The sequence below is a fragment of the Odocoileus virginianus genome, chromosome 6 (genome assembly GCF_023699985.2).
Source record: "Odocoileus virginianus isolate 20LAN1187 ecotype Illinois chromosome 6, Ovbor_1.2, whole genome shotgun sequence".
In the NCBI taxonomy this organism is placed as follows: domain Eukaryota; kingdom Metazoa; phylum Chordata; class Mammalia; order Artiodactyla; family Cervidae; genus Odocoileus; species Odocoileus virginianus.
The window spans coordinates 35,356,313-35,373,962 of NC_069679.1; the positions used below are offsets into that span (position 1 = coordinate 35,356,313).

Below are 17,650 nucleotides of genomic sequence, written 5' to 3' on the forward strand. Positions count from 1 at the left end.
CTCTAAGATTTAAGATCTGAGTGGTTATGTCATGTTAGCAGTGGATGTTCAAGTCTGGAGTTCAGGAGGGAGACATTTAGACTAACTCAGTATATGAGAGGAAGGTGAAAGCCTTGGGCATAGCTAGAACTACTTCAGAAATGTATGTACAGTGAGAGGAGGAGACAAGTGGATGGAAGACAGAATCCACAGTGTCCGTCTCCTGTGGTACCACCATACTTGGAATCAACTCTTTATGTCAGTTAAGAGTAGGATAATACCTGGGTTTAAATTAGATTCTGTGTAAATAAGAAACCACAGACCCAGACTGCTTAAGCAAATGTTTATTGAGGTCCCTTTATGTGCTTTACCTTTATTTCTGAACATTAAGAATATAAGCAAAATTGACACAGTTTTTGCCCTCATGGACTTAATAGACTAACACGAGAGGACACTAAACAAATTGTCACATAAGTAGTATGTAATTGCAAACTCTGCAGAGTGCTGTGGAGGTAAAGTACTGGTTGTTGTGTGAGCATTGTAAAAGAGGGACCCGATTCTATCTGGGCACAGTCAGGGACAACTTCCCTGTGGAAGTGACATTTAATTCATATTAATAGTTACTGAGTACCAGTGCCTGGTTGCTGGGCTGTTAAAATTGAGAGTTTGTGACTAGACAGTAACTGGGTGAGAGGGGCTGGGATAGGGAGGACAGGCTCTAAGTAGAGGGAGCGTGTACAAAGGTTAGGAATTGAACAGCTCTGGTGTGGCTAGAGAAGGGCGAGTGAGGGGGAGAGGTCAGTTCAGCTTCTGAAAAACTTCTAACTTTGAAAATAGACTTTATTGGGACTCTCCTGGTGGTCCAGTGGTTAAGACTCTGAGCTTCTACTGCAGGGGGTGAGAGTTCGATACCTGGTCGGGGAATCCATGTGCGATCTCTGTGTCCCACGTGCCACACAGTGCAGCCAAAAAAATTAAAAACAAAAAAAGATTTTTAGCTCTGTTATAGAAAAATATTAAATATATACAAAAGTGGAGAGAATATTTCCCAACATTCCTCTTCAACAGTTACCAGTTCGTGGCCACTTTATTTCAGTGTTTTCATTCAGTAACACCTTGGACACCAAATGTGTGGGTTTTTTCCTCACACCAGCCAGTCCTGTAATTCTAGTCCTCCAATTTAACTCAGTGCTGATACTAACTATCTGGAATTAGCACAGACCCCATAGATTAACGGCTTAGTCCCACAGATCTGTCCCCATTTGCCCTAGATGCCTGTTGCAAGTCCCAGGTTTATTTTGTATACAAAGTATACTCCTAAGTATACTTTGCGAGCTATATACTTCTTAGCAACTGGCTGTAAATTGGGTGTTCCCAGTACCTCATCAGGTTTGATAGTTTGCTAGAATGGCTCACAAAGCTCAATAAAACACTTTCCTTGTGTTTACTGACTTATTATAAAGGATACAACTCAGGAACAACCAAATGGAAGAGATGATTTGGGCAAGGTATTTGTAGGGGACAGGGGGTGGAAGTGTGGCTGAAAAGCTTCCAAGCCTTCCTTGAGCATACTGGAAGCTCTCCATACCTGATCATTTAGGGGTTTTAATGGAGGTTTCATTATTTCATCATCATTGATTAAAGCATTGGCCCATTTGTGATTTAAGTCAATCTCCACCCTTCTCCCCTCCTGGAATGTGGGAGTTGGGGGCTGAAAGTCTCAACTCTAATTATGGTTTGGATTTCTGAGGACCTGCTCCCATTCTGAAACTAATTAGGGGCCCCAAGCCACCAGTCATCTTGTTAGCATACAAAAGATACCACTCCAGTGATTCCAAGGGTTTTAGGAGCTTTGTGCTTGAATGGGACAAAGATGAGTATCTCCTTTTGTATCATATCTCTTGCTCCTGTCCACTTTCCTTTATTTTTATTTTTTTTTTAAAGCACCACTCTGGCTAGGAGGCAAAGAAGGGTTAAGAGATTATTTTGCTGGTCCAGATGAGAGAGAGATGTAGTTTGGATGAGGGTTGTGACAGTGAAAATGGAGGTATATGGATAGATTTGAGAGCCTTTTAGGGGATGATAGTAAGTGCCAAAGTATGCACCCTAGGGTATGTGAAAATTCCAAGATGAAAAAGGGTAATTCTTGCCTACAATAGAGAAACAAAGCAGCCGCTAAGTAGCATGAATTAATTGGTGTTGTGGAGAGGGTAGGGCATTCATAATGTATTTCTTTGATGAGTTTTGTTCAACTCTACAAACTTTGTCGACTTCAGTACTGCATTAGTAGTTACAGTTGATACATTCTCGTTCCTAAACTGTGGGTGGCCAGGTCATCCTGGAACCTCCTGTTTCTTTGCATTACTTGCATAGCTTTACTCTTAAGGCCCTACTCCCAGGCCAATGATGACCAATTTCTGTGTTCTCTTAATTACAGTGAAACAGGCTATTTACTTTTCTAAGCTACAGGTCTGGGCCTTGGTTTCACAGCATCCTCTCTGCTCCTCCCCCATGCAATGTAACATCTACTTTAAAAAAATATGTATGTATTTGTTAAGATATATATATATATATATATATATATATATGTATCAGTTCAGTTCAGTCGCTCAGTCGTGTCCGACTCTTTGCCCCATGAATCTCAGCGCACCAGGCCTCCCTGTCCATCACAAACTCCCAGGGTTTACTCAAACGCATGCCTGTCGAGTCGGTGATGCCATCCAGCCATCTCATCCTCTGTTGTCCCCTTCTCCTCCTGTCCCCAGTCCCTCCCAGCATCAGGGTCTATTTATGTATAAAACATCAAATTTACCATCTTAATGACTTTTAAGTGTACAGTTCAGTGGTATTAAATATATTTGTAATGATGATGACTCTCATCATTGTCCATCTCCACAGCTATTTTTATTTTGTGAAAACTGAAAACTATTCCCATTAAGCAATAACTATTTATCCCCCTTCCTCCAAGCCCCTGACAACCACCATTCTGTTTTCTATCTCTATGATTTTGACAGTGTACTCTTAAGTACATCATATGAATGGAATCATACAGTATTTGTCATTTTGTGACTGGATTGTTTCACTTAGCATAACATCTTCAAGGTTCATTCATGTTGTAGTATGTGTTAGAATTTCTTTCCTTTTTAAGGCTGAATTTTATTATGTATTGTTGTATTATTGTATGTATTGTATGTGTGTATTATGTATTGTATGTGTTGCATTGTAATTATTGTATGGATAATCCCATGTTTTGTTTATCCATTCATCTGTTGATGGCCACTAGGTTGCTTCTGTCTTTTAGCTTTTGTGAGTAATGCTGCCATGAACATGTGTTTAAAAGTATCTGTTCAAGACCCTGCTTTCAGTTCTTTTGGGTATGACCCAGAAATGGAATTGCTGAATCATATGATAATTCTGTTTGTAATTTTTTGAGGAACGCTGTACGGTTTTCTGGGTTTTGCAGGTGGCTCAGTGGTAAAGAATCCGCCTGCCAGTGCAGGAGACAAGGGAGATGTGACCTCACTCCCTGGGTTGGGAAGATCCCTTGGAGGAAGAAATGGCAACCCACTCCATATTCTTTTTTTTTAAAGATGGCTATAATTTTCTTTTATTTTTTAAATTATGAAAGTATGATAACATGTTTACAGGAGACTTGGAAAATGTAGCACAAAATTACATATAGTTCCACTATATATCATAATTATTTTTTCAGTAGATAAATTAAGATTTTTAGTTGGAATTTCAATATCAAATATCAAAAATTAATAAAATGATAGACATAAAAGTAGAAAGATGTAGGACCTGAAAAGCACCATGAACCAATTCAACATAATTAAGATGTATAAAATTTTCACATAACAGCAGGATACAAATTCTATTCAAGTTCCCATAGACTCTACACCAGGAGACACTGCAGCATATCTAGGGACATAAAACAAGGTGCAAAAATTTCATGGTCTCAAAGTATTGAAATCATATAGGGTCTGTTCTCTTATCACTGTGAAATTATGTTGGAAATCAATATCAAAAGATATTTGAAAATAAATCACATATTTTCAAGTGCAGTGTGACATTTACCAAGAGAGATCTTTGACAGCCATTGAAAGCTTCAGTAAAGTTCAAGACTGAAAAAAACAGAGGGTGATTGCCGAGAAGAATATGAAAATGAGAAATTAATATCAAAGATATTTTAGAACCCCATGCATTTGGAAATTAAATATCCACTTTTAAATGATATGACTCCCGTATTACTACCTGGAAAACCCCGTGGACAGAGGAGCCTGGTGGACTGTAGTCCGCGGGGTTGCAGAGGGTTGGATACAAGCACAGAGCTGTTCCCACGGCTCCTGCACTGTCTGACACTCAGGCCAGCCGCGCACAGGGGTGCCCGTTTCTCCACAGTGAGGTGGTGTCTCATTGTACTAGTAGATTTGATTTGCCTTACTTAATGATTAGTGATATTGACCTTTTCATTTGCTGATTGGCCATTTGTATATTTTCTCTGAAGAGAGATCTATTCAAGTTCTTTCCCCGTTTTGAATTGGGGTTGGCTTATTTTGTTTTGTTACTGCTTTTAAGACGTTCTCTGTATACCTTGGCTTTTAATCTCTTACCAGATACATGATTTGTAAATATTTTCTTCCATTCTGTGGGTTGCCTTTTTACTCCATTGATACTGTCTTTTGATGAACAAAATTTAAAAATTTTCATGAAGTCAACTTTGTCTTTTGTTGTTGTTGCTTGTGCCTTTGGTGTCATATCTAGGACTTCAGTGCTAAATGGGTGTCCTGAAGCTTTTGCCTTATGTTTTCTTCTAAGAGTTGTAGGTTTTACAATAGGTCTTTGATCCATTTGAGTTAATTTTTATATATGGTGTGAGATAAGGGTTCAGTTTCATTCTTTGCATGTGGATAATCAATTTTCTGAGCACCATTTGTTGAAAAGACTGTCCTTTTCCCATTGAATGTCTTGGCACTCTTGTCAAAAATCATTTGACCATATATGTGAGGGTTTATTTCTGATCTCTAGTCTGTTTTTTTGGGCTCTTTGAGGCTCTTTTATTCTGTTCTTTGTTCTTTGTAGCAGCCTTTGACATCAAGAAGTATAAGTCCTCCAGCTTTGTTCTTTCTCAGGATTGTTTTGACCCTTGAGATTCTGTATGAATTTTAGTATTCAGTTTGTCTATTTTTGCCAAAAAAATGTCCTTAGGATTTTGATAGGAGTTGCATTAAATCTGTAGATCACTTTGCATAGTATTGACATCTTCACAGTGTTAAATCTTCTAATCCAGGTACATTTGAACTGTTTCTATTTATGTCTTCTTTAATTTCTTTAAGCAATGTTTTACAGTTTTCATTCACTGATTAAGTTAATTCCTCAGTATTTTACTCTTTTTGATGCTGTTATAAATGGAATCATTTCCATAATTTCAGATTGTGGTTAGTTATAGAAATGCAATTGATTTTTGTGTGTATTGACTTTGTGTCCTGCTACTTTGCTGAATTCATTTGTTAGTTCTAACAGTGTGTGTGTGGACTCTAGGATTTTCTATGTATAAGGTATTATTTGGTAACAGATAATTTTGCTTCTTCCTTTCCAATTTAGATACCTTTAATTTATTTTTCTTGCCTAATTAATCTGACTAGGACTTCTAAGAATGTGTTGAATAGAAGTAGCAAAAGTGAACATTCTTGCTTCTTTCCTGATCTTAGAGGAAAAGCTTTCAGTATTGAGGTATGATGGTCACAGTGGGTTTTCGTATGTGGCCTTTACCTACCTAACTTTTTGAGATAGTTTCCTTCTGTTCTTAGTTTGTTATGTGTTTTTCCCATGAAAAGATGTTGAATTTTATCAAATGCTTTTTCTGAGTTTATTGAGATGATCATGTGGTTTGTTTTCCCGTCATTTGGTTTCACAGCATCTTGAGCCAGACTGGCTCCTAACACCTGCTCACAAGATATTTGACTTCTTTTTGCTCCTCTGCATTTTTAGTGGGGCTTCCCAAGTGGCACAGTGGTAAAGAGCATGTCTGCCAGTGCAGGAGATGCAGGAGACACTGGTTCAGTTCTTGGGTCAGGAAGATCCCCTGGAGGAGGAAATGGCAACCCATTCCAGTATTCTTGCCTGGAGAAGCCCATGGACAGAGGAGCCTGGCAGGGCTATTGTCCATAGGGTTACAAAAAATTGGACATGACTGGGCACACACCCACCCACCCACCACTTTTACTCTTGTTTACAGTTATCCTTGTTAATTGAAGTACTTACCGTTACTTGTAGTATTTTATTGTTCCAATAGCTTCCATCTTCTCTCTTCCCTCAAATTCTGTAGTTTTCTTTGCCTTCAAAGCACCTAGTCCCTCAATAACTGACCTCCACTACTATCAATGGAGATCTGAACTTTCTTCCAGGCATCTTCTGGATCATTGCCTCCTTTACATAACTTGTGGCAGAGCACAGTATTTGAGACACACTACAGAAAAGAATTAAAAACAGCGTAATAATCCCAGTTTGCAAGGTAGTTCTAAACCAGGAGCCCAGACCTGAAAGTAGTCAGCTCAATAAATCAAAAGATAATCAGGTTATTAGGTGAAATTGCTTCTAACCAATGTGCTTGCTTTTTAATTTTATGTAATTGTTCTACTTCCCCAGAGGCATTTATCCAAGTGCCACAAGGGATGTTTGCTTTTGTACAGATACCTCCTTACTTAGCATGTAGGTAATCAAGCAGTTTTCTAGAACTTGAACAGTGGGTTAAGCAACCATTGTTAAGGGAAACTGTGTTGGCTGTGAAGTTAGCTAGCTCTTCTACTTTCAGGGCGAGATTACAGATTATTTGTTCATTGGTGCTCACTCTGATCCATGGGAAGAAAGTGCTCCTTATGGAGGCAAAGCCAGAATTATTTTTGCTTCCTGGAGGTTCTTGTCTAAGGTGATTACAGAGGCTTTATGGGACAAACCAGTGAGAGACTTCTGTTTGGTTATGTAGGGAGAATAGGACAGTGAATACAGCAAGGGCACACTGTCCTTGTATTCTCAGGTATCATGACAACAGAGTCCCTAAGGATAGAGGTCAATCCCCAGATTTCCATGTAAGAACGTGTAACTAGGGGTGTACTTAAGGCACCTGCAGAAGTGTTAGTATCTGTGGATTCATTTATTGACATAGAGGTGTTAGCATTACTCACCCAAGGCTCAGATGTTACGTTGTTACACACTGAGAGGTTACCTGGGTACATAGATATGTCAATAAGTTTATAAATGACTGGACTTGGATTGGCAACTCCACAGAACCTTTCTTGCGAGTATTCAAAATATCTTGTTTTCCCCTCCCAGGGCTGGGTCAGATTGAAGCAAGGAATAAGTTTAGGCAGGCTTGACACTCTGACTCTAAAATGGGCTCATGGAGCAGTCTGAACTGGCAGCAGCATATGGAACCTCTGTGAAATTCTGTGAAATTACGTATAAGGTGTACCAATGAATCTTTGTGATTTTGGATAAACTGAGTTTTCTTTGGGGCTTCCCTGGTAGCTCAGATGGTAAAGAATCTGCCTGCAGTGCAGGAGACCCGAGTTTGATCTCTGGGTCAGGAAGATCCCCTGGAAAAGGGAATGGCAGCCCATTCCAATATTCTTGCCTGGAGAATCCCATGGACAGACAGCCTCAGATGTCACCTCCTTCAGATTCTGAACTTTACCTTCAGGTTGGCGGATGTTATGCAGGTCTGGTTGGGGTTTGGTGCCACTTTTAGGTGTGACATGGATCCAGGAATCTACTCCCTGATAGTCAGTGGCATTCAGTGGCCAGTCAACAGTACCTGATGAGGGGCCCTTCTGCCTTCTTTTGATAATATATCCTAAGTTCAGTTTGGGGAAGCACTTCCTGCCATACTATTTTGTTTTCTTTTTCCCCAATAGTTTATTGACTTGAAATTCATGTAACACATAATTAACTATTTTAAAGTGAACAATTCAGTTGTACTTCACCACGTTGTGCTACCACCATCTCTGTCTAGTTCCAAAACATTTTCATTACTCCATAGTAAAACCTCTTAGCCATTATGCAGTTTTTCCTTATTCTCTCCTCCCACTAGCTTCTGGCAAGAAATGACTTTCTTTTTATCTCTGTGCATTTTCCAGTTCTGGGACATCTCATGTAAAAAGAATCATACAATGTGTGACTTTTTAATGTCTAGCTTTCACTTAGCATAATGTTAACAAGGCTCAGTCATGTTGCATAGGTATCATTACCTCATTCCTTTGTATGACTGGATAATATTCCATTCCATTGCATAGATAATACATTTTGTTTACTCATTCATCTGTCGATGGCACTTGAGTTTCCACTTTTTGACTGTTATGAGTAAATATGTTGTGAATTTTCCATACAAGTTTTCCTGTGAGTGTATGTCTTCAGTTTTCTTGGTATAGACCTCAGCTTTCATCACATTCTTATGGGGATTCATGGTCTGACAGTAGATTCATAACCAGGAGTTTACATACTGTTGTATTCGTCAAGGAATTAAGTCTGACAGTTACTATGGTTGCTACTCTGTATTTCTTTCATTTCTGCTTCATGTATTTCATTACTGTGCTCATACATAAAGGTTTGCAACAGTTGTATCTTGGTATTGATTATACCAAGATACTTTTTGTCCCAATTGTTACTTATCATTAAATAGGTAATACTTTCTTGGGGGAGGGTGTTGAATTTGTTTGTTAAATTATTACCTTACATTTTATCTTTAAGCTTTATACATTGTTTTGTTTTACATCTCTCTCTCATGGATAGCGTATATATTTTAAATAAGTTTTACTTACTAGATCTTACTGTTATGTATGCTTAATTTATAACAGAGATTATAAATAATGTGCCTGTATCTTGTTTAGATAGCATATAGATTTTTTTTTTTTTGGTATCAGTCTTTGTCTTTTTAAAGTACTTTTTAAATTTATTTTTTAATTGAAGGAAAACTGCACAATGTTGTGTTGGCTTCTGCTGTACAACAGTGTGAATCAACCATACGTGCATCCCTTCCCCCCTGAGCCTCCCTCTCCCTCCCCCTACAAGCCCGCTCCTCAGGTCATCACAGATCACCTGCTGGCGGGCTCCCTGTCTTATGTAGCAACTTATCACTAGCTGTGTATTTTACACATGATAGTGTATATATGTCGATGCTGCTTTCTCCATTTGTCCCACTCTCTCCTTCCCCTGCTGTGTCCACAAGACTGTTCTCTGTGTCTGCGTCTCCATTCTTGCCCTGCAGAGAGGTTCACCAGCACTATTTTTCTAGATTCCATATGTATGCATTAACATACAGTATTTATTTTTCTCTTTGACTTACTTCACTCTGTATAACCAGCTCTAGATTCATCCAGCTCATGGGAATGGACTCAAATTCCTTTCTTTTTTATGGCTGAGTAGTATTCCATTGTATTATGTACCACATCTTTATCCATTCGTCTGTAGACATCTGGACATGTAGGTTGCTTCCATTTCTTGGCTGTTGTAAATAATGCTGCAGTGAACATTGGGATACACATGTCCTTTAGAATTGTGGCTTTCTCAGGGTATATGCCCAGTAGTGGGATTGCTGGGTCATATGGTAGATTTATTTTCTAGTTTTTTTGAAGAATTTCCATACTGTTGTCCATAATGGATGCATCAGTTTACATTTCTACCAACAGTGTAGGAGGGTTTCATTTTCTCCACATCCTCTCCAGCATTTATTGTTTATAGATTTTTTGATGATGGCCATTCTGACTGGTGTGAGGTGATACCTCATTGTAGTTTTGATTTGCATTTCTTTAATAATGGGCGATGTTGAGCATCTTTTCACATGTTTGTTGGCCATCTGTATGTTTTTGGAGAAATGTCCATTAGGTCTTCTGCCCCTTTTTTGATTGGAATGTTTGTTTTTCTAATATGAGCTGTATGAACTGCTTATATATATAATTTTTTAGAGGTTAATTCTTTGTCAGTTGTTTCTATTGCATTTATTTTCTCCTGAGGGTTGTCTCTTAATCTTGTTTATTGTTTCCTTTGTTCTGAAAAACTTTTAAGTTTAATTAGGTTCCATTTGTTTATTTTTGTTTTTATTTCCATTCTTCTAGGAGGTGAGTCAAAGAGGATCTTGCTGTGATTTATGTCACAGAATGTACTGCCTATGTTTTCCTTTAAGAGCTTTATAGTTTGTGGCCTTACATTTAAGTGTTTAATCCATTTTGAGTTTATTTTTTTGTGTATGGTGGTAGTTCAGTTCTTTTACACATAGCTGTCCAGTTTCTCAGCACCAGTTATTGAAGAGGCTGTCTTTTCTCCATTGTATTTTCTTGCCTCCTTTGTCAAAGGTAAGGTGCCCATGGGTGTGTGGGTTTATCTCTGCAGCTGAGGCCTGTGGGGAGTTGCTACAGTCAGGCAGTTCTGTGTGCTCTCCCGTGGGAATTGGCCCTGGGTCATGTGTCCCTCCGCAGAGCTGAGCTGTATAGGCTCCTGCAATGGTGTGGGCAGTAAGTAACCTGTATTTTCTCACAGCTTGGTGGCAGATGCTATCTTTGTGGTCTGGGCCGCAGTGGATGGTATTTTGTCTCCTGGCTCAGGCACCTGCCCTGGCTTTGGTGGTGACCAGTTGGCTTGGGTTGCCCCCTCTGGGATTGTACATTGTTGTTGTCTCTAGTTCTAACTTTGGCACTTGTACCAGCTTTGGTGGTGGCTGGGCCTATATACCTGTGTGTGTGTGTGCACTTAGTTGTTCAGTCATGTCTGACTCTTTGTGACCCCATGGGCTGTACCCTGTCAGGCTCCTCTGACCATGGAATTTCCAGGGAAGAATACTGGAGCGGGTTGCTATATCCTACTGTAGGTGATCTTCACCCAGGGACTGAACCTGCCTCTCTTGTGCCTGCTACATTGGCAGGCGGATTCTTTACTACTGCACCACCTGGGAAGTAACTGTATCTACCTCTGGGGTTGTGTGGTTCACTGCCGCTACTTATCCCACTTGTGATATTCACTAAGGCGGGTTACTGTGGTCTGTAAGCTCATGGAGTCAGAGAGTCCCCGTGACAACGATCTCTTGCCTCTGGGAGGCACAGGCTTTTCCTTGGACTCTCTCAGCTGTGTTGTATTAGCTCCCTCAGTGTATGTTCATGGCAGTCAACCCGGGTCCTCTCCCTGGGGTCCAACCCCTGAAGCCTGAACCTCAGCACCCAGTCTCCATTCACTTCCGTGGGCGTACTGGGAAGTACTGTTTTACATCGACCTCTGTGATGAATTCTTTCCATTTTGCTTCCCAAGCACTTGTTGCTGTGCTCCTCTCTGAGATTCTGAAGCTCCCCGCCCCGCCGCCCGCCCCGCCCCCCCCCCCGGCCCCCCCGCCCGGCCCCCCCGCCCCCCCGCCCCCCCGCCCGCCCCCCCCGCCCCCCGCCCCCCCCGCCCCCCGCCCATGAGAGGGTTCCCATGAGAATGTGGAGACTTTTTCTCCTTCACAACTCTGTCCCTGGGGTGCAAGTCCCTGTCTCAAAATCCTTTGTCTCTTCCTTATCTTTATTTTTTGCCCTGCCTGGCTTGCCTTTTTGGAAACCAGTGGTCTGCTGCCAGCGTTCTGTAGGAGTTGTTTCACATGCAGATGTAAATTTGATGTGTTTCGGGGAGGAACATGGTCTTTCCATCTTACTCCTCCGCCATGTTGAAAAGTCCCATGTCTTTGGTTTAAATAGATGGGTTTTGCTGATAATGATGTAGTAGATATGCTTAGTCTTACTGCAGACCTTTTTTCTGTTTTATCTTTTAACACATTTTTGCTTTGTTCATTTTTTTGTCCCTTTGTTGTATGTTTTGCATTTCTTTTTAGATTCATCTCTGTCCTTGCATAATTTGGAAAAGTATAAGAGTATCACTGGATAGCAATAATAATCCAGAGAAGGAAATTGGAAAATTCCATTCATACAAGCACAAAATCAAAAATACTTAAGAAACACTTTATCAAGAAAGGCATAGGACCTATATGGAGAAAATGTAAAATAAGATTGGATCAAATAGAAGGGCATATTATGTTTTTGAGTGGACAAATTATCATGAAAATATATTTAATGAAGTTCAAATTAGAATGTGCTCTGGAGAGAGGTAGCATGTAATTGAATACAATAATCTTAGAGGTTAGGGACATGCTTTACCCCATCAGAACATTTATAAAGCCATTGTAATCAAGTCACTGTTGGTGTAAGAATGGCAAGTAGACCAAAATAGGGAATTCAGAAGTAGATCCTGTTAATGGAAAAAGAGTAAAATTATTTTGTTGGTTTAGGTTTTCTATTTCCTTAAATAATTTTGTCCACTTGATACGTCTTGTACAGGGAATGGTATTGATATATTCAAGTCTCCCATTATTTGTGTTTCTGTTTCCTTGTAACCCCCATGGTTTTTGCTTTATAAAAGCTGTTGAAATGCTATTTATTTGATTGATTTAAAAATGTCCAATGCCAGTGTGATTGTTTCACCTTTTTAAGTTTTAATTTGATCTTTTTGCCTGGAGGTCTTGAGGATTTTACCTACATCTTTCAATTTTACAAGGCCAAAGTATTAGAGTTGATTGTTCTTGGTTAATTTCCTAGGTATCTGTGAGCCCTTATTGTATTGATTCAGATATTTTTTCTATTTCTGGCAAGTTTTCTTGGCTGGTAGCTTTAAAATCAGTTGTTTTTTTGTTTGTTTTGTTTTGCTTTTTTAGATAGTCCAGTAGTACAAATAGTTGCCCTTATTTGCTTCTCTTCTGTTTCCACTGCTTTCACTAATTTGTGTGTGTGTGTGTGAGAGAGAGAGAGATTTTAATTCTCATAGTTGTTTCCCCCACCTGTACCCCTTAGTTGTCCTTGCCCTTGCTAACTTATTATTGGTGTCTACTCTTCCTTGGACACTTTATAATTCATTCTTCATTTCCAAGAATTTTGTCTTTTTCTTCCATTTCTTTCTTGTTGTTCAGTCGCTGAGTTGTGTCCGACTCTTTGTGACACCATAAACTGCAGCACGCCAGGCTTCCCTGCCCTTCATCGTCTCCCGGAATTCAGTCAAACTAATTGAGTCGGTGATGCCATCCAACCATCTAATTCTCTGTTGTCCCCTTCTCCTCCTGCCTTCAATCTTTCCCAGCTTTAGTGTCTTCAAATGAGTCGGCTCACTCGTATCAAGTGGCCAGGGTATTGGAGCTACAGCATCAGTCCTTCCAATGAATATTCACAGTTGATTTCCTTTAGGATTGACTGGTTTGATCTCCTTGTTGTCCAAAGGACTCTCAAGAGTCTTCTCCAGCACTGCAGTTCGAAACCATCAATTCTTCAGCACTCAGCCTTCTCTCCTTGTCCCTTACCTTTTCAAAAACTTTTATTTATTTATGTGGTCTTTTTCTGATTTTATTTTTCTAATTTCTGAATCAAGATTTTTTATATCCTCAAATGTTTAAATATGTTGTTTTGTTTGAATTGTTAAGTTTTGTTATTTTATGCTTTCTTTTTATCAGGAAGCTTTCCCTTAGTTGATGTATGTGAACTTTCCTGATTTTCTGTAGTAGTTCTTTGTGGACTTTTTTCTTGTTCATTTTTACGGTATTGGGCTTTTAAGAAAATAATATTCCTAACTTAATGGCACCCTCTTTTTAAATTTTTAATTAGAGAATAATTGCTTTGCAATGTTGTGTTAGCTTCTGCCATACAACATGAATTAGCCGTAAGTATACGTATGTCCTCTCCCTCTTATGCATAATACCTCCGTCCTGCCCCCCACCCCATCCCACCCTCTTGAGTTGTCACAGAGCACAGGATTGAGCTCCCTGTGTTATACAGCAGCTTCCCACTAGCTTATCTGTTTCTTACATATGGTAATGTTTATGTTTCAGTGCTACTCTCTCATTTATCCCACCATCTCCTTCTCCCACCGTGTCCACAAGTCTGTTCTCTATGTCTGCAACACTATTGCTGAATGGAACCCTCTTCTGTCTATACAGCAAAGTCCAAGTACTTTGAAGAATTTGTGTGTGTGTGTATGTCATTTGTTTCTTTTGCTTGAGAGGAAGCTTTGTTATATCTCCAGTTTTATGGTTCTCTTTTGTCTTGCAGAACCCTAAATATTCACTCCTACTTTTTTTCTTTTACCCTTTACCATCCAGTTGCCAAAGAAATCTTCTTTCATCTTTTTTGTCTTTTTTCTCCTCTCTGCATTTCAAGGATTACTCACATAAATCATACCTGTCATTTAAAATTGTACCTGCTTCTTTAAATCATTCCTGACCCTTTAAATGTACTTTGAAATTTCTTTCTTGTAGTTTGTGTTCTGGACACTTGTTCTGTGTTTTCAGATTTAGTGTGGATTTAATCTTTCTGGCAGTCATTCCAAGATCATCTTTTAGGCTCCTTCGCTATCATTGCTCTTCTCTGTCTTCTACAGATTTTCGTAGTCTGCTTTTGCTTGCCCAAAGCCTTGTGGCTGTTTTGAGGTGAGAGTATGTGCATTGGGATTGACACTGTTTCTTTTTTTTACAGTTAATTTGCAATTTTGTCATAATATATCTTCAAATTATGCTGTAGGTGTAGTTTTGTGTAGAATTTAGTTTTTCCTTACTGTTTGGGAAGAAATTTGGGGAGATAATTATGTCATGCCACTGTCCTCAGCTGTTTTGCAAGTCCTGGATTACTTCATAAATGGTAGTGGCATAATTAGCCATCTACATGGAAACAATAAAATTGGAATCCAATTTTAAACCATATAGAGCTTATTAAAATGCCAGATGAATGTAAAATTTATGTAAAGACTCATGTGTAAAAACATAAAAATAGACCTCAAGAAAATCCAGGTGAATATCTGGAAAATCTATAAGTCATGTGTAAGAGCATGGTGATGTTGGGATACTCCTTTAACCAAGAATGGAAAGCAGGAGCTATAGAAGAAAAGATGTGTGTATATGCAAAAGGTGGATTTAGAAGAAATATTTGCAGTGTTGAAAACAATGCAAATGCAAAAACTTTTTACAAATTGACAGGAAAAATAACCAGTAGAAAAATATGTGACTAGAAGGACACGAATAAGCATTTCCCAGATGTTAGTGATCTGGGAGATTCAAATTAGAGCAGTGACATAGTCCTTTATAGCAATCAAACTAGCAAAATTAAAAAGAGAAAAATTACCTGTGGCTCACAGGGATGGAGGTAAATAAGGTACTTTTATATCCTCTGCACAGTGTTTAGGTTAATACTTTGCTGAATAAAGTGGAAGGAGGCTTATGGTTTTATTTTCCCTCTCCTAAGTATATACTTTCCAAGTATCTAGTGAAGATAAATAAAGCATAGTAATTATAAACTTGAAAAGGGAAGTACCATTAGATTTTATATTTAGAATTTGACAGGATGTGTTTAGAAACAGGAAACTCCTTTTAATTAGCCTGGCTTATCTATCACTGGAGCTCTTTCTTTAAGATCTATCTATATCTTGAAAATAAAATACTCCTCAGTATATGAGGATCTTTCTCTACCATTCTCATGACTACCGTCCTGGGGACTTGCTTGAAAAGCGGGAGTTAGTCTCCACTCCCTTGCAACGTTTTATGATGAAAATTTTCAAACATACAGCAAAGTTGAAAGACTTAAAAATGAATAGGCATATATACTCAACACTGAGGTTCTTTCATTAATACTTTATTATACTTGTTTTGTCATATAGCTTATCCATATGTATGTGTGTATGTGTATATATATACATATATTTATGTTTACACATACCCATCAATGCATCTTATAATTTGATTTATTTCAAGATTACTCACATCAGTATATTTCCTCCAAATATATGCTTTTTTAATATATGTATATCAACTCCATAATATATTTATATCAACTGGAGTTCAGTATTGATTAAGGTAAAATTTACATGCAGTGAAATGTAAAATATTAAATATATGTTCACTGTGTTTTTACAAATGCGTAAAGCTTTGTAATCCAATATTGCCATCACCTTAGGAAGTTACCTCATGCCCTTCCCAGTCTATTCATGCCCTTGCCTTCTAGAGGCAGCTGTCATTTAGCATTGAATCTTCTTATGGTTGTGTTTTCTTCTGGGTCATGGTTGTGTTTTCTTCTGGGTCAATTTGTAGGAGAGAAATTGTTGGGTTATCAACAAACTAATAATACATGTTTAGTTTTGGAGGCTTCCCAGGTGGCACTAATGGTAAACAACCCGCCTCCCAATGCAGGAGACTTAAGAGACGTGGGTTTGATCCCTGGGTTGGAAGATCCCATGGAGGAGCGCATGGCAGCCCACTCCAGTATTCTTGCCTGGAGAATTCCATGGACAGAGGAGCCTGGTAGGCTACAGTCCATGGGGTTGCAAAGAGATATGACTAAAGCAGCTTAGCACATACTCATGCATGATTAGTTTTATAAGAAATTACTAGACGTCTTTCTAAGGTGGCTGTTCAGATTTTACATTTTCACAAATGGTTTGTGAGAGTTCTGATTGTTCTGCATCCGTGCTAACCTTTGATTCTGTCAGCCTTATTAATTTTAATCCTTGTGGATGTGTATTAGTATCTCTATGTTTTTAACTGGCATTTTTCTGATGAATAATGATGTTGAGCACTTATGCATTTTGGCCATTCACATATCTTTGGTGTAGTTCTGTTCACATCCTCTTTGACAATTTTAAAAATTAGGTTGTCTTTTTATTATTGAATTGTAGGAGTCCTTAATTGTGTCTTGGATGATAGTCCTTTGTAGGATATATGTCTTGTGAATATTTTATCCCAGCAAACTTAGTTTTTAAGTGTTTTTTGTCAACAAATACTTACTGAGCACTTACCATATGCCAGAATACAGCAATAAACAAAATATATAAAATTCTTGCTGTTTTGGAGTCACTCTGGTTTCTCTGTACAGTCAGGGAGACCAGTAAGAAGGCTTCTTCAGTGATCCAAGAGATGATGACTTAGACTGGAGTTTTAGCAACGGAAGGGTGTGAGAACTATTTCGATTGTTGCTATATTTTGAGAGTAGAGTTGACTAATTGAATTTGGAGTATAAGAGGGAGCAGTCAATGATGGCTCCCAAAGTTTTTTAGCCAGAGGAAATGGAAGGATAGGGTTGCCATTTATTGAAATGAGGAATTCCACAAGAGGAATAGGTTTGGGTGGGTGTGGGGGAAATGTTGGATTGGGAATTCAGTTTTGAATTTGTTTAATTTGAGATGCCTGTTAGGTGTCTATATGTGGAGAGGTCAAGTGGACAATTACATTTATAAGTTTGGAATTCAGAGGAGAGGCCAGGAGATACAAATCTGGGGTCCATCTTCATGTAGAACCCACTGTTACACTGATAGTGGGACCAGAACCCAAAGAGAAAAGGTACATAAATCACTGATTTTTAAAATAAACCTTTTAGTTTGTGATAATTTTAGATTTACATTAAAGTTGCAGAGATAGTACAGAGTTCTCATATGACCTTCACCCGTTTCTCCCTAATATTGACATCTTAAATAACCATGGTACATTTATTGAAGCTAAAATACTAACATTGGTACATAACTGTTAACTAAAGTCCAGACTTTGTGCTTCATCAGTTTGAGATTACTAATTGTAATATATGATGAAAGTTAAGAAACATTTTCTGAAGTATCTTCATAGGTTTTTCATTGCTTT

The 17,650-nt window shown here is 38.7% G+C and overlaps 1 protein-coding gene across 12 annotated transcripts in view; it reads left to right on the plus strand.

Moving 5' to 3' along the window:
• The window catches only part of HERC1 (HECT and RLD domain containing E3 ubiquitin protein ligase family member 1), a 206,459-nt gene that overhangs the window by 30,477 nt on the left and 158,332 nt on the right, over positions 1–17,650 (plus strand). The window lies entirely within an intron of this gene.